Below are 18715 nucleotides of genomic sequence, written 5' to 3'. Positions count from 1 at the left end.
TTGCGACTTTCTCGAGATTTGGACCCTAAAGGCCGTCTTTTCTCCCGAACTCTGGGAGCGCCACGTGTCAAATAGGGATAGGTCCACTTTGGCCTTGTCCTGAGCTGACACATGTCATCTACTGGCTAAACCACGTCGCATGGGTAATTTTTACCCAAAACAAAGCCCATTCTTGCTATTTCCAAAGTCGCAATAGTACCTCCCAAGCTTTGTAAATATCTTGCTTGTATAGGAAAAGCTTATGTCATGCTATCCTACTCTTTCTGTTATGCATGCTTTTATTAGTTTCTTGATTGCAGTGTGGAATACTATGCTAAATAGGTTACAAATTATCTCATAATTGATGTGAATATCTAATAAGGTCATGAATAGTGAAATAATGAGCTTTAATTTATTAGTTATCATGGACTCCTAGGCAAAAAAATGATGTTTAAACTTAAAAAGTGAATAAGGCGGAGAGAACACGATCCTTAGATACCGAATGTCCGAAACCCCAAAATAGTTGCGCGGCAAGATTTGTAAGAACCCAAGGACACCCTTGGCACAACCTTAGTTTCCATCTCTCCTCATTTTCAACCATCGTATTTTCCAGCCGACCAAAATGCTTCGACTTCGAATTAGTGCCACCCCTGGCACGGCCTTTCTGCAATCTTCTTCTATTTTTCACTCTTCTTCTTCCAATTCCAATTCCAATTTATTCAACAAAGTAATCACTTCCAAAAACCTCCATTTTCGACGCTTCAATTTCTCTTCCCTTCGCTGCTTTTCTTCTTCGGCTATGGCTGCCACCCCTGTCGAACGTATCAAAGTTCAGAACCCTATTGTTGAAATGGATGGTAATGTTTTTTTTTTTTCAATCTTTTTTTGTTAGATAATGAATACTTGATGATTGCTTGTTATTTTGATTGAATTTCAGGTGATGAAATGACGAGAATTATTTGGAAATTGATCAAAGATAAGGTATGAAATCTCAATTTGCTGTCTACTTATGCATATATGATTTTGCTTGCAGTTTTCGTTTTGTTTATGTTGTTTTTGAATTGCATTTGGCACTTATTTCATTTCTTTTTTTCGTTTATGTATAATCTTTGAATTGTATTTCAATGGACAGCTTATATTTCCATTTGTGGATTTGGATATTAAATACTATGATCTGGGAATTCTTAATCGCAATGCAACGGATGATAAGGTCACTGTGGAAAGTGCAGAAGCGACCCTCAAGTATGTGACCATTATTGTTGTAATTCTCGCAATCTCGAGCTTTTTAATGTCCAGGATGTATACATTACTTGTATGGTTTTGACTGATGTTGCTGCGTGGGTGTAATTACAATACCCCCTCACTTAACACCATTAGGTTGAATGACTTGAAGCCATTGCTGAACATGCTTCTGACTTTAAAATTTTGTGTTTTGTGCTAAATTTGACTCGAGACAAAATGTACATTGAAATAACCCTATTATTATGAAATAAAATTGTTTTTAGTTCATATATTTCATAATAAACTATTTTATACAGTGTTTTGTGCTAAATTTGACTCGTTTGATATGGGAAGTGGTAAGACAAAATGTACATTGACATAACCTTGTTAGGGCCTTGTTAACTTCACTTCATTTGTTATGAACTAAAATTGTTTTTAGTGTTAAACTAGTTTAAACTATCAAAAATTGTTTGACAACTGATTTTATTATTTTTAGTTTGACCTTTTCTTATTGATTGAAGCTGAATTTTTCTGAATCATTTATGTATTTTTTGATCTATGAAGCTACTGATTTAAAATTAATTGTTTGATTGAATCTGTTTTCTATTGATTTAAACTTACTGGTCAAACTGATTTTTTTTTTTTTTTTTTTTTTTTTTTTTTTTTCTTCTGGTAAATGAAAAATTTTATCACCAAAAGAGCACAAGAATTACAACTTACAAAAGCTAAGCTGTAACCCTATACTACACAAGCCTGAAAACCAGGCACACAACCACCAAAAGTTCCTGTTAATGTGATGCCACCTTCTAGGAAGGGTTCACCACAAAAACAGGAACTCAGCCACCCCTAAACATCCCTACCCACCTTCTAGGAAGGGTGGTAGAGGATAGGGCAGCCAGAACACATAGAACACAGACCTCTCCCTAGACTCAGCTGCAGGACAGACCCTACAGCAGGGCTAGACAGCAAAAACAGCAAAGGGCAGGCTTACATAATAAGCAGATGCCTGTCACTAACATTACACCTATAGGCAACAACAAACAATATATCTCTAAAAACTATGTCAGCAGGTTTGCAGCTACCAGTGAAGATCAAAGAGTTTCTCTGCAGCCAGATATGGTATATAGCTTCAGCAAAACACATACCCATTAATTTGTTTTTTGGTCTAGTTTTCCAGCAGATTCTGGAAATCCAGAAAATTTCAGCATCAAAAGCCCAAACATGTCTGTGAACCCCAAAAAGGTTTAACAGTTTCATCCAAATATTTGTAGCATAGGCACATTCAAAGAAAAGATGTTGTACTTTTTACATGTGTTGATTACAAAGAAAGCAAATAGGGTCACATTGAAGATTCCAAAAAAGCAACCTATCCTTAGTGACCAATCTGTTTTTCACAGCAAAACAAGTGATAAACAAACTTTTAGGAGAAGTACATTGTTGTAAATGATTCTTCTCCAAGTAACTTTAGGAGCCCGAAGAGTGATCAACTAGTAAATCTTTTTTATTTTGACTCTATCACCATGTTCAACAGCACCCCATCCACCAATATCATCAATTATAGCTCTCCATTTCAAGATTTTACTAAGTACCCAAGAGCACCTTTTAGAGGCAGGGCTAGACCACCATGGTATATTTTTGAAATAGTAGATATGAACCCACTTTACCCAAAGATTATCTGCTTTATGGGCAAGATCCCAAAGCAGCCTACAAATAGCAGCAGAATTCCACTCAAGGAGGGAAATGAGATTCCACCCACCACTGACTTTGGAAAGGCAGACTTGCCAGGACACTAAGGATTTCTTTGAGGGATTAGCCTTCCGAGTCCATAGAAAACACTCTGAATCTGTTTTCCATTTCTTTGAGGATCTTTTTAGGCAAGACAAAGATCTGAGCCTAATAAGTCTGAATGCCAAAAAGAACACTCTTAACCAACTGACTAGCATAAGACAAATGCGAAGCAGACTAGCCATTAATTCTAGCAGTATCCTTGTCCACCAAAGGTTCACATTGAGCAATGGTGACTTTCTTAGAGGATAGAGGAACCCCTAAGTATTTGAAAGGGATAGTACCAGGGACCACCCCAATCAAACTTCTCATAGCTTCTTACTCAGTATTAGTGAGCCCACCAAAGTAGACTTTTCTCTTGTCTAAGTTTGCAGAGAGGCCACAAGCTGCACAAAATTTTTTAAAAGCTTGAAAGAGCAATGTAACAGGATCTATATCAGCTTTGAAAAACAGCAGAAGATCATCAGCCAACATTAAGTGAGTTAACATCATTTCTCACATCTAGGATGGTAGTTGAAGTGAGGATCAAGATGTAACTCAGCAAGACATCTGGAGAGGTACTCCATGCGTGAGCCCTTTCTTTTCTTGGAAAGGCTTGGAGGGGGTACCATTAATCAAAATGGAGAAAGAGACAGAAGAAAGGCAAGCCATGACTAACAACTGAGGAGGGAAACCAAGCTCAGACATAATAGCCTCAAGGAAACACCATTTCACAGAGTCATAAGCTTTCTTTAAGTCAATTTTCAACATGCATCTAGGAGAAAGGAACTTGTGACCATATCCTTTGATGAGTTCAGTAGCTAGCAGGATATTATCCCCTATATGCTTGCCTAGAATAAACCCCTGAGCCCCATCAATGACTTTAGAAAGAACACTAGCAAGTCTAGAGGTAAGGATTTTAGAGACCAATTTATACAAAACTAAACAACAAGCAGTAGGTCTGAAATCCTTAGCATAAGAAGGGCTTGAAAACTTAGGAACTAAGGTTATAGTGGTACAGTTCCAATATTTCAACATGGAACTAGTATTAAAGAACTCCAACACACCATCATAAACATCAGGATTTAAAATAAATATCCCAGGATTTTTTTGAAGAAAAAGGAGTTAAACCCGTTCAATACCCTTTAAGGCAATATCAATCTCTTCAGCTGTAACAGGAGGAGCAGTGAGTAACTGCTGAGCATTTCTAGAGAGCTGAGCTCCCTTCTGACGGTACTGAGATCAATTCCAGGGAGAGAATTAGCTCTAGTACCAAGCAATTTCTTATAAAAACCATTAATTTCAGCTTCAATGAGCAAAACATCATGTTCATCAAAAAGAGTGTCAATCCTGTTCCTACCTTGTCTGTGCTTCATGACGGAAAAGAAGTACTTATTATTACTATCTCCAAGCTTAAGCCAGTTAACTCTAGACTTCTGCTTATATATACTCTCTTGCACACTGATCCAATACTTAATACTTTGAATAGTTTCCATTTCCTGAGCATCAACATTGTGAAGATCAGAATTAATCTCGCTTCGAACATCACAGAGAGTGTTTTGAGCATCCTCAGTCTTTGCAGCAATGTCCCCAAACTTCTGAGTATTAGTTTAGACCAAACTCTAAACATTGTAGTTCTGGGAACAGAACATTGCCAAGCATTAGCAACAGTATCAAGGAAGTTTTCATGTTCAGCTAGGCAATTGAGAAATCTAAAAGGTCTCCCTCTACGAGGCAGAGAATGAAAAACATCAGATAGAACAGGATTATGATCAGAAAGGGAAGGAGGCAAGTAAACAGCTTCCACATGCCCATACGGATTAATCCAATCCTGGTTCACAATTCCTCTATCAATCCTAGAATAAGTTTTAGGGCCATTATGAGCTTTATTGCACCAAGAGAAAAAAGAACCCTTACTTTTTATTTCAACCAAAACCAGATCATCAAGGAAATTCTGGAAATCCCTAGTTTCATAGTCAGTAACAACAGCCCATTGATCCTATCCTCAGCAAACAAGCACATAACCCGGGCCCAGAGATACCAGATAATTGCTTAAGACCAGTCCACAGCTGTAATCTGTCTTGAACAGTATGAAAGCCATAGACAAATGTAACAAGAAAATGACTCTGAAGGTCCTTAGTAGTAAGATGACAATGAATAAACTCTCCTGAACAGTAAGATTAATAAGGTCAGCCTTCCACCCCACCCAAATTCTGCCTTTCAAAGAGCAACTATAATTGTCAGCCCAAGACCAAGCATAACCAATCTTTTTTTGAATTTTAGAACAGTTATGCTTTTTAACTTTTGTCTCCATAATACAAATCACATCACACTTCTGACACAAAGTAGCTTCTTAACTGTCATTAAGACCCCTAATATTCCATGATAGAATAATCATGTTTCCAGAGGGGGGTTACCATCATCAGCAATATCAACCACAACATTAGCATCATTTACCAAAGGGAGGTAGGTGTTTGAGCTAGAAACAGGAAAATTAATGTGTTTGTTAGTTTTCTTCTTTGATTTTTTGCGAGGGACCTGCCACTCATCAGATTTGTGAGCCTAAGGGGCTGGAGTAACATCCTTAACAGGCTCAGCAGCTTTATCACCAGTAGCAGGGTTAGCTTTCTTAGGAACCCAGACTTTTTTAACCTGTGCTTGGGTGTTTACAGTGTCACCAATTTGCTTTTGCTGCCTCTGAATAGGCTTTTGAGTTGCAGCACAATCATGCCCAACCTTGTTGCATTTTTTACAAAATGGTGGGGTCCACTCAAATTGAACCTTAATCTCAGTCATCTCACCGGCAGGGCTTTCAACCCAAGGTCAAACTGATTTTCTTTACATATAATAACTATTTTTACTGAATAATACTTTTTAAGGTGAAGTGAACAATGCCTAACTAATATATACTAACGGCTGGACCTCACAGAAGAACTTTTATAGGACTCATTTTTTTTACCATGACGTATCTCACCTTCTCAAAAAGAGAGAGAAGGAGGGGGGGGGGGGGGGGGGGGATGATGCAAGACAAGTGTGGAATATTTTTCTGGGATATATACTTTTGCAGAACAGTTAACTTAATGTCCACAATGCAAAGAAGGAGGTAAAAGGTGAATGTGCCACCAAAAGATGTTTATTATTAGTAATTAGTCTTCTGGAACGTTAGAATTAATGCTAGTTATACTAGTCATGCTCCATTATATTTATTGCTCCACTATTAATCGACGTCAAATTTATGATATTATGATTAAGTTCTGCTTATTTAAGGTTGACTTTCCTTGGCTTGAAATCAGATTTCATCCAGCTAATTTCTGTTGATAAATCCTTTCGAGATTTTGGGCTAAGTTTACTGTTCTTTGACATAGTTATTTTCTAAATATTTTACACTTTGTGTATATATATAAAAGGTTGAGGTTAATCTTATACATATCTCAAGGTCTGTGTGAAAGGCTGCTCATGTGTACCTCAATGACAATTTTATGTGTGCAGGTATAATGTTGCAATTAAATGTGCCACAATTACTCCTGGTTAGTTTTCTCATGGCTTTTGATTTTTCTGTCACGAGGAGATGTCACTTTGGCCTGTATATTTGTGTCAAGATATGTGATAAATGTATTTCAGTAAGATTGGTTATTCCCGTCAAAAAAAAAAAAAAGATTGATTATTAATTTCAGTATTACTACAGCTTGTTCAAATGGCTTTCCTTGTTTCATGCAATCAAAGTGTTCACTTCCTGTGTCATTTAAGTATTTAACTATGTAAGTAGTATATTGATTATTCCATGTTTGAAGCAATCATGTTTGGATCTAGTTTAATGCTTGAACTATGAGCAGTTACATACTTACATGTTGATGGTCCATAGATTCTTTTCTAGGAAGCTACGACACTTCTTTTATCAAAATGCATACTACTAAGACATTTATTAGAGGTTTCTTTGGAGCTTCATTGGTTTAAGGTTAGGGACATGAAAAAGTTTCAGGGTACCTCCCCTATGAACATGCCAACTACAGAGTTGACATCCACCCTATAGGCTATATATAAAGATAAAGAAATTCACAAAGAAATTATGATTGGATGGCTTGTAAATTTATAGTCATTAATATATGCCCTTTCGCACTTCTACTCGAGAATATTTTGTTAAATACACTTTCTTGAAAATAACAATACTTCCTTCGTTCTCCAGTAATTGCAGCTTTTGGACTTTTACACCAATCACACTCCTCATTGACCATCTTATGTGATTCATAAGTAAGAGAAATTGTAGTTGATATATACTTTTAAATTATCAATGATTTTACGAAAAGATAATCAAAGATATTAATGGTCATAGTTGTGCATTGGTAAGCGTGAAACTCCAAATAATACAATTATAATAGAGTGGAGATTTTGTTTCTTTAAATTTATTATTTTTGAAATTCTGTAAAATGCTTTCTTTCTCCACATTCTTTCATGAATGCACATGACTCAAGAATTCAATAGAACTAACTACAGAAATATCAATATATAAGAAGATGAACTATATGATGCAAGTCTTTTGGAGTTACATTACAACTTCACTTCAACTAATTTGAAGTTGATCAAAGATGACGGATCCAAGTAGGTGAATGATAAATTTTTTATAACCAAGCTAACAATCGCTCTTATATTTCATTTACAACATCTCATCAACTCAACATCTCATTAACTTGGAGTCGAGTTGTAATGGAATTGCAATTGTCCATCTTAAGTGCTTTTAATAATTCTCTGCTTTTTCCTATAAACAGTACAAAGAAAGAGAAAAAAATAAACCTTGTGCTATGGTTCTAACTGGCCAAGCACACATAGACACGCTAGATGAAGAGTGAGATGTTGCATCCCATTTGCCATTGAGGGAGAAATGAAATAAGCTAAAAGTCTAGAATTTGATAAAACCTTCAAGTACTTATGTGAACTTGCTTGAATTTGAACCCTAAATCAATTGCCTTAATTCGATAAATCCCTAATTGGCGCATAGTGTGTACTACTGATATTCAATTCCTACTCCTGGCTTTATTGACCATCATTTTGTCCTCTATATTCCCACTTTTTCTCTTTTTTTTTTTTTCTTTGCTTTTTCAATTTGCTCATGCAAAGATGATAGATCTAAGAAGGCAATGTGAAAGTATATGGGAGCGAACTGCCAATCATGCTCCTATATGATCTCTAATTTGTCTTTAGTTTTTCTTTCATTTTAGAACTTCTTATTAAAGTGAAAATGAAATGTTTTCAAAATCCCTCCCACCTTGAAGAAATGTATAGATAAGTACCATTTGCACTTTGAGATCCCTTTTCCATTCCTAGCAATATTAGTTGTTATTGTAATCATTACATCATCTACCGTAAGATCCTTAAAATATTTCTTTTATCACTTATCTGTACTTATAGAGTATTTACGAAGAATTTGCTGAAAATAATCATTTTATAGTCTGCTTGAGAATATATATAATGATCTTGACTTTTGGAACCTAGTCTTATTTTTTCCCTTCACCTTAACTTCATAGATATTTGTTGTACATATATCCATCAAATAGTGTTGAATTCACGTTTTATTGATGTACTTTTAGAAGCTTCAAACAACCCAAATGGTGTCTTTTATTTAGACATGTACAAATTTCTTTTGACAATCAACTTCAGATTATTGGAATATAACCTTATGCTACAATTCTTCCTTTTTTTTTTACTCTGTATAAATATATTTTTTTTTAAATATTTAAAAGGGATCAAAATTTGCTTTCAAAATTCATTTGACTTCTATGGGTTTCTTATGAGTATTTCTATTATGATTTCAACCTTGCTTTTCCCAATCGTTCTTACATTTTCTTTCATGGTAGCTCTTCATTTTGAAGATTGTAAGTTCAGTATAAATTATCCCTCCCCCCCCCCCCCCTCATCTCGACCCTATGTATATGCTTCACTTTCCTTTGTTGGTGCCCCTTATTTGATCTTGTTACGTCACTTTGTCATCCATAATATGCGGTCCTATTATTTATCTTTTGACCAACTCTACTTAACCAAATATTATATCTGGAGTAAGTGACATGATTTTTACATATTTGTATCTTTTGCTTTATATATACAAGGGTGACTTGTGCAAAAGGGACTGCATCCGTATTGAATTAGTTGCATTTTGAGTGTCTAGTGATGATGACTGTGTAATGTTTTACATGGAGAATTTTAAGGTGGATTGGTGTATGAGGTGATTTGACCTCTCTTTCATGTTGTATAGAAGATTAGAAACTGTCTTATTTTAGCAAATAGTAGTAATTATCTCCTGTTTTCTTGATTTGCATTCTAATTTAATGATGCATCTTCACCAAAAGCAATTTTCTCAGTTTAAAGTTCATTTTGAAGCTCTTAAACCTCTGGACTAACACTATACCTCATCTACCCTTCAGATTCTCTTTTAGCCTTTTCCACAAGAATTTAGGTTTTTTTTTTTTTTAAATATAAAAAATATTTTATTTTATTTATTTGGGTTAATTTGTCTATACTGTCTACATTTACTTTTAAAATACAAGTAATTTATAATTCCAACAACAATCTTAATTTACTTTCATTGGTGGGAGGTTGGATAATTTTTATGCTATTTCATGGGGACACTAAAATATATGTTGTCAAAGTTTCTCATTCAACTCTAAACATTAAAATCACTCTAGATGCTTTATTCTTTTGAAACATTAAAACATCGAGCATCTTTCCCAAATTTGCTTTTTTGTTCTTTTTTCATATAAAGTCTCTCTAGATCCATAGTTCGTTTGCAAATCTTACATGGTAGCCATCTATCTATCTTCACATATAATGTAAATTAGGATGAAACAGTCGTGAAATAGTTTAAGGAACGAAAACAGTAGCAAAGTAGCTGGATAGTACTCCAAAGTCATGGTTGAAATCCTGGTTCATGCTGCACAAAAGCCCCAGTTTCATGTTTGGTTTAATTCCTAAACCTAGACAACATATGCTCATTGATCAATATTGTCTTCAATCTTTAATAAATATTGTACAACCAAAGGCCTATATATATATTGGTTGCATCAATATTTAATCATTGAAAAGGTAGATGAGGTTAAAGGTTAGTGTTGTAATTTTTGTATTGAATAAAATAGGGCATGGGAAGAGAGGTATTATAATATTAGTGGGGTCATATAAGTTGTGGGAAGAGAGGTATTATAATATTAATGTGGTCATTCTGAAAATGGAACTGTAAAATGTATCATCAGATAGAGAGTAATCTTGTTCTTCTGTTTATTGCTTATAAGGCATGTAGGGTACGTCAAATATATATGTAATCAGAATTCCTTAATGAATAACTAGGAGAGAAATATATGAACCATATTTCTTGGGATTTGAAGTAAGGAAAAATTGTCATAAATATCCCAACTTTACTCCGTCCGTCCAAAATAATCCGAACTTTTGATTATTTTTTAACAATCCCAACTTTATACTACATCCGCCCAAATCAGTCCCAACCGGTTATCTAACTTGTTATTACAAGTTACCGGACATGTGTCTTTCTATGATTGGTTAAAAAAAATTAAAAAATGAAAATATAAAAAAAAATTTAAAAAAAAAACAAAAAAACCCACCAGCCACCCAATACTGCCACGCACGCCAACCCAACCCCTTGCCTCCCAGGCGCCGGCCGTCGTCCAGTCTCTTCTCTCATCTTCTTCTTTAACCTTCACTTTCTCGCGCTTCTCTATTTCAGATGCAATAAAAAATGGCGATGCTTACCAAATCACGATCCCTCTTCAAAAATCTAAACCCTAATACCCTCAAATCAATCTCAACTTTCTCTGATCTCTCCTCAATCAAGAAGCTTAGTTAGCGGAACAACCGCCACCACCGCAGCCATCACAATCCCCATCGACTCTTCTTCTGGCAGCCTCATGTACAATGGCGAAGCCCTATTCCGAACAATGGTACTGGAAATCAATTGATAATTCCATTTGGGTATTTCAATCAAAGCCCTGTTGCTCTTATTCAAGCGGCTGCGGAAGAAGAATGCTAATTTTCTGTTAAATTTATTTGCTATGCATCTGGAAATCATTCAAACTAGATGGTAGTTTGTTTGCTATGCATCGGGATATCTTTCAAACTAGACGGTTTAGAACTTCCGCAGTTGGCACCTATTGATCAAGGATGCTAATTTGCTGTTAAGGAGGTTTTGGGGTGGGGAGATAGGAGTTTACGTGGAAGGAGGAGGGCTGACGGCCGAGAGAGGGTACGGAGGCGGTGATCGAAGTTAGCTGGGTCCTGCGCCGGCAAGGGGAGGGGGTGGCACCGGCCGAAGGGGGAGGGGGTGACGCCGGCCAAAGGGGATAGCCTGGGGGCGGTGCTGGGTGGATATGGTGGTTTTTAAAAAAAAAAAAATTAATTAATATTAATATCAATATTAATTCTTTTTTTTAAAAAAAACAAATACCTGTTTAACAGGTCATTGGTCACTTGGGATTGTTTTGAGCGGGTGAAATATAAAGTTGGGATTATTAAAAAATAATCGAAAGTTGGGATTATTTTTGTCAATTTTTCCTTGAAGTAAAGGAACAAGATTTTTTTAAAAACTCTAAACGGCCTTATATTGTCTCAAGGAAGTAAGAGTCTGTATAGAAGGATTAATGATTATTTTGAGCTTATTTCACTGGATATACCCTCTACATGAGGTAACACAATAACAAACTATTCTAACTCACAGCATAACATGGCTGTGGTTGTTTTAATTATCACACAAAATATTTTGAATCTCATTTTAGCCTTCAAGAAGAAGATGCAATATTCTGAGATGAAAAACTTTAAACTAGTTATCTACATATTAGCATTGGAAGGCTGGAAGGGGATCAATGCGCAAAGGTATCTTCATCTACCTATTGGGATATTTGAAAGATAATTCTAGAATTTAGATTGTGGTATTTTCCTCTAATATCTACCGAACTCATCAAACATCCATCAGGCTATGCATTTATGCTAGTAAATAGTGTATATTCTTGTCTATTACATTAGAAAGATGAGGTTACGTAAAATATGTCACATGTAGAAGATATTGTAGATCTTCAATTGTTAATGAAGCTATATGGCTAAGGAAAAGTCTTTTCAGACCTATGAGAATCTGCAATGAACCAGACTATCTAAGAGATTAAAAGAACGAAACTCAAAGTAAATTGAGGGAAAGACGAGCTTTTGATTGATTGATCAATTAAGGAATGATACAAAGTATCCAAAACAATGACTTTAGGCCACAACTCTCCAAGTGCTCAATTACAAATTTCTCAATGCCCAAACTTTATCCTTAAGTCCCTATTTAAAATACTACCCTTGATTGTTTACTGGCTATATAAGTACATGCCTTAATTGCTACATTTACTACTGCTTGTCTCTCTCCCTGGCTGCCAAATTAGTTGTTGCCTGCAACCCTCAAAATGGTTGCTTGGTCTGGTGCTTCCTGCTTTTCTGGTAGTGGCTCAGCCCTTGTCTCTTATTGTTTTTTCGGGTTTGTCTCTTTTGGCGCCTACACAAACTGTAAGTGAGGAGGACAAGTGGCTTGTTGCTATTCGTTACAGAATCTCAAGGAAGAGCTACTATATTTTGGGATAACAAATTAATAAAATCAGAAAAAAGTCATTGCATTAATTTCAATTTGTACACTAAAAGGCTAAACTCAATCATATCTAAATGAAGTCTCTTAAGAGCCTTCCACCTAGGCTGTAGGATCCAATTGCTTCACAGCAAGTCATGCCTCAATGACCCGTGTGTTCTCCTTTTGGTTAATTTAATTTTGTTTGTACATGATTTTGTACTGCTTTATCCCAGATTTATTATGATCGTTTTTGAACAAACTCTTAATTGGCTTTAGGAATATTTGGTTTCTTTTTGGTGCTTTTGTTATTAGTTAGAGGAGAAACTGAGAGGTGGGAGGGCTTGTGTTACCTTTTCTTTTTTTTTTTTTTTTTTTTTTTTTTTTTTTGTTCTTTTTAGAGGAAGTCACATTTCTGTTTTGCCAAAAGGCAAAATAAATATGATTGATATGAGAGAAAACTTTGCTTCCAAATTATTTAATCAATTTGGCTTGCAGATGAAACCAGAGTCAAAGAATTTGGGCTGAAGTCCATGTGGAGAATCCCAATGGCACAATCAGAAACATATTGGATGGTCAGTAATCAAATTATTACTAAATTTCTGCTAAGTAGATATGCTGCGACTTGGCCTTGTTATGTTGCAATGTAGATTTTGAGTTTGACTTTTGCTATTGCCTCCTAGCTTTGAGTAGATTAAAATTTTTGGTGATGTAAAACATGCTTTGTTGTCTGTTGTCTGTTGTTTGTTGCAACATTTGTCTTTTTTGTGATATATATTTTCCTTGATACCCTGTCTGTTCTAGATAAATGTTACAAGTTTACCTATTCTGGTCAACGTTTAGTACTTTGAACATTAATTATTATTATATACAGTATTTTATTTATATTTCAGTAATAGTAATTTTAGATTTTTCTTAAAACTACTTTCCACTTCCCTTGACTGCTCTCCTGTTTTTCCAATCATGTTTGCCAAAGTTTTCTGTTTTGGCTACCTCTCTGAAAACTTCCCCGGCACCCTAGGTGGCAAATCGATACTGATTTGTTAGTGAGTTGGTGCTTGGCAAGGCAGTAGGCAAACTCAGCTTATGTATTATGTGGGCCTCATGGGAGCTCCCTTTTCCCCCTTTTTCTTTCTTTCCTGATCCTTTTCTTTTTTTATCTCTTCCCTTCTCTCTACACCCCCAGTTTCCTTATTTAACCGCTCTTGTTTGTACATGTCTTTGGCATATGATTGGTTTTTGAAGAAGGCATTATTAAACGTACTTTTTGTAGGGACTGTTTTCCGTGAGCCAATCTTGTGTAAGAACATTCCAAGGATTGTTTCTGGTATGTTTATTTGCCTTTCAAATCGTTCTTACCCTCATGCTCTTTTAAATCATAACACTGTCATGTCCTTTGGCTTCTTTTGCAGGCTGGACAAAACCCATTTGTATTGGCAGACATGCTTTTGGTGATCAATATCGAGCCACTGATACACTCATCCCAGGTCCTGGAAAGCTTAAATTGGTATTCGGTATGAATTTAGACCCTGTCTTCTCTTTAATTGTGTCTGCATTTTATAGTCAATTCTCAATAGGAAAGCAGCACAGGTAAATCACTGTCTAAAGAATATAATATAATCCTTGATAAGTGGATTTTAATATCATGCAGTCCCAGAGGATGGAAAGGATCATGTGGAACTTGATGTACACGACTTCGAAGGGCCTGGAGTCGCATTGGCAATGTATAACATTGATTCGGTATGTCTTATTGCTCTAGGCTTTACGTTGCACACAGAAAGAATGCAGTTCTACAAGTTACATTTAACACTTTCTCCTTTGTTGTTTTCTTATTTTTGGTTTATCAGTCAATCCGAGCTTTTGCTGATTCATCAATGTCGTTGGCCTTTGCAAAGAAGTGGCCACTTTACTTAAGTACCAAAAATACTATCCTCAAAAAGTATGATGGAAGGTAATAAATAGCATACATACTTTTTCTTCCTTTATTTATAAATATTGATCTTGATATTGTATAATGAAACATTTCTTAACTTTTTGGACTGCACTAGGTTTAAAGATATATTTCAGGAGGTATATGAAGAGAAGTGGAAGCTGAAATTTGAAGAACACTCAATATGGTTAGTTTGAGTTTGCAATGATTGTTAATTGCTTTGATTTTTGAACTTGTCTTATTGTCCGTTAAAACATAAGTATTCCTCATCCAGGTATGAGCATCGCCTGATTGATGATATGGTTGCTTATGCATTAAAAAGTGAAGGTGGATATGTTTGGGCATGTAAGAACTATGACGGAGATGTCCAGAGCGATTTACTTGCACAAGGTGAGTATCCTGTAGGAGAGGTAGATTTCTTTTGACATAATGGTCTCGCAGGATATCTGATGATCAAGATTTCATCAAGCAACAAGCAGCTTTTTATCTAGCCTCAAGATTTGCTTGAGTGGCTTTGCTGAATATTTATAGATGTTGTTATAACCTTATAATTGTAATCTAGAAGCTGAACTCCTGAAACCATGGCAGTGTACCTAATTCAATGTTGGAAATTGGGGTACAGGACCACAGTTTGCTACCTAGTTTTGTTTAACTAAGTCAAAATTGTGCCACGCACGTATTAAATGTCTTTATTTGGATTGCAGTTCATTAGTGAATTAGGCAACACTGAACCATAGCTACAAGTACAACCTCCTTGTAGTGTAGACCTTTTTGTTAGTATATCTTTTAAAAGTCCCCCCCCCCCCAACCCCCCATAGACAGGATGCTAAAAAAGTTACAATTTACTTGCTAAAAAAGTGTATTGGATTGGAGGAAGAATTTGGTTCTTTAATTGTGAGATTTTAGCTGCACAACTGAGTTTTATCTTGTAACCAACTCCGAGGCCCTGGCGTTATGGCAATCGTATTTGGATTATTCCATGTAGGTAACGTCACCTAACAGTAGAATGATTTTAATTTTTTATTCATACATATTTTTAATGTATGGAGGCCTTTGAGTTTTTGTGGATGTTAGTTGCTGTTAGTAATCTTGCAATTCCATTTGAGTTGTTAATTAGATGTGATTTTTCATCAAATCATTTTCCAGATAATTTGATTGGCTTCATTTGTACCTGTTTGCAGGTTTCGGGTCTTTGGGTTTAATGACATCTGTGCTGGTTGGTAAAATATTGACCTTTTTTATGTTCTGTGTGTACCATGTAACCTGTTTGACAATTATTTTTTATCGCCACATTGTTTGCAGCTGTCTTCTGATGGTAAAACTTTAGAAGCAGAGGCTGCTCATGGGACCGTAACACGACACTTCCGGCTGCATCAGAAAGGTCAAGAAACAAGCACTAATAGTATCGCTTCTATATTTGCTTGGACACGTGGACTAGAGCATAGGTAAGCTATGTTTACTCGGCTATATTTCCTAGTAAAATATGTTAAAAGATTTCAAACTCATACGAGTAAGTCTAGCATTCAAAAGGGAGCATTTGACTTCTAAGTTGTACCCTTCAATTTCACGACATCTATGTTTTACCATTGGGTTTTTTAAATTGTTCTTCATTTTCAAAAAACTCTGTTTTCAAAAGTCAACACCACCAATTGAACCCAACTACCGCCCCCCCACCCCCCCTTCGATGATTACCAACCCCTCCTTTTCATCTTTTCCCATCTCTCTCCACTGACCTCTCTAAATCTATCTCTCCTTGTTTCCCATCACTTGTTGACAATCTAGGATCAACATTACTAACCGATGCAGGCATGCCCTTAACTGTTCTTCAATTTTTTCCGCAATCAAGTAGATGGGAATGGGGGAAAGGAAGGAGCATTTGATTCAATGGAGAACGGGTAAGGAAGGAGTTTTGGAATCGGGAAAGGCAGGAAATTGCTATTTTCAATGGATGGCATAGAGGTAAGGAACGAAGGTTACGGAGCTGCTGTTGTAGAGGAAAGGGAGAGAGAATGACGGGCAAGATGACGGAAGAATAAGAGAGAAGGGGGGAAGGGGAGAAGGTTGAGGGTGGGGTGTTGAAGATGAATGAACAAGTGCTGGGTGATGCTTAGTGATTAAGTTCATTGGGTGGTGGTGCTGTTTTGGTTAGGAAGCCTTGGCAGCCTTTCCAAATAAAACTAAATCTAACAACTAGCTTAACGGAAGGTGAACTGTGAGGATACGATTTAGACAACATGAAGGGTACAACTTGGAATTTGAAAAGGCTCGAGGGTAATAGGTAGAAGAACAATTAGTAATTTTGATTTTACATTTATATTCTTTTGCATTCTCTTTACAGAGCAAAGCTTGATGAAAATCAGAACTTGCTGGACTTTGTTCAAAAATTGGAAACAGCATGCATAGAGACCGTTGAATCAGGGAAGATGACCAAAGATCTGGCTTTACTGGCTCATGGGCCAAAGTAAGTGCTGAATTATGTCCATCTTTATTCCCGTTAGCTTCTCTGCTGAAGTTCGTTTTCCCTGCAACTTCTTATACAATGCTTTCCTACATAGTGCAATGTCTGCTAAACCTTTCATAATTTGCAGCCACTAGTGGCTGTTTACCTTCTCTCTAGACTAGTCAGCTCACTAGCTCGTGCCATTCTTTGTGCAGGGTTACTAGAGAAAACTACCTGAATACTGAAGACTTCATTGATGCAGTTGCGCAGAATCTTGTTGCAAATATTGGAGTATCATCACATTAGATAGTGCATTTTTGGTTGTATGTAGATGCTCATACTAAAACAATGAGGCCATAGCTGATCAATTATTGCAACATGCTGTCATAATTTGAATTATAATTTTGGTTTTTACCAAAAAAAAATAAAATAATTTTGGTTGTCATCCTCTTCTCTCATATTTCTTCTGATAGGCTGAAAGCCAACATTAAATGTAGAGAGAACTTTAGATTGGATTCCTAGTATAGACCTAACGTAATTCATCCTTGGAGAATATGATTTCTACTTGCTTGAGTCAAAAACACGAGGGAAGGGTATTCATTCATAGTTCAATCATATTGGACTCTCAAAGAATGGGAAGACAAGTAACGAAAACACTCAAGGTCTAACCGCTTAAGCCATACTCCGTACTTCATATCTTTCAGGGAACTTGATCGATACTGTTGTATAACATTGATAAGAACTAAATTACGATTGAATAGCATTGACAAGAACCAGATTATTACCTTCAATTCCCAATAGTTGGATACGAAGTGATGAACAATACAAAATGTGGTAATTCTGGAAGGAAAAAAATGAACCCAGAATCTCATTATCAACTTTAACCAATTTTCCAGTTATATACAATGGAGACTAGACAATCAAAATGGTGGTGGTGTACAACCACCCTATCCAACAGGAAACGAAAGAGCAGTATTGAACCCATTGAGGGCAGCATTCATGTTACAAAAGGACATCAAGTCATCAACAAGTGAAAAGCCGTAACTAAAATTGAACCTAGCACATAGGCGAAGTTAGCAGGAGTGGAGGGAAAGAGTAAGGGAATTCTTACCACTAGACTAAGTATTATTTGGAGAGAAAAAACTTAATATAATTAGTAGCCTCATTTTCTAATTACATTTCTAATACAAATACTCTGTATTTTGGTGACTAAAAGTCTAAAATAGTATGTAGAATTGGCTTCCTTTGTTCATGTTGCCAGAAATGCCAGTTTTATTTGATTAATTTAATTAGTTAAGGTGTCTAATGTCAAAGAAAGCAAACAAAAAAGGTGGGAATGTGTTTTCTAGTACAGTAATACAGTTTGAGTCATATTCCTCTGAGTTTGCTAAACATTCCGTTGGATTTCGTTTACTCGATATGTAATCTGCATGCCAAGCAATCTGCATTCTGCATTCTGCCTCCTCCCAGCTCTTTGCCAACTGTTTTTCCCTTTTCACATTAGATTTCCCTCAATCAGACCGTTGTATTCTTGTCTCCAAAAATAGAAAAAATAAGTGTTTTTCTAAGCTATGCCCCAAGTTATTGAATTTCTATGTTGTATCCATGCTTTTTCAAAGTTATAAGTTGTATCCTCCACCTCACGATATTTTATCAATAATATCCTTTGACAGCCATATTCGTTAACGAAAGTTAAGTGGCGTTAATAATTTGACACGAGTCATGTTCTAATTGGTTTAATACTTTAAAAAAAATTTAAAAATCAGAAAATAAAATAATTAAAACTTAATTAAGA

At 35.9% G+C, this 18715-nt stretch overlaps 1 pseudogene across 1 annotated transcript; it reads left to right on the top strand.

Annotated features, from left to right (window-relative positions):
* Positions 1-549: 549 nt before the first annotated feature.
* On the top strand, positions 550-17324 carry LOC145585033 (isocitrate dehydrogenase [NADP]-like; annotated as a pseudogene). Its single transcript, XR_014100521.1, has 15 exons — positions 550-836; positions 917-960; positions 1112-1221; positions 6454-6491; positions 13049-13125; positions 13824-13877; positions 13963-14064; positions 14202-14290; positions 14398-14501; positions 14599-14667; positions 14755-14870; positions 15662-15696; positions 15783-15925; positions 16819-16941; positions 17136-17324. The product of XR_014100521.1 is annotated as an isocitrate dehydrogenase [NADP]-like (transcript).
* The last annotated feature ends 1391 nt before the right edge of the window (positions 17325-18715 follow it).

Source organism: Chenopodium album, chromosome 16 (assembly GCF_948465745.1).
Source record: "Chenopodium album chromosome 16, dcCheAlbu1.1, whole genome shotgun sequence".
Taxonomy (NCBI): domain Eukaryota; kingdom Viridiplantae; phylum Streptophyta; class Magnoliopsida; order Caryophyllales; family Amaranthaceae; genus Chenopodium; species Chenopodium album.
The sequence above is the reverse complement of the archived record's forward strand: the minus strand, read 5'-3'. Positions and strand labels throughout refer to the sequence as shown.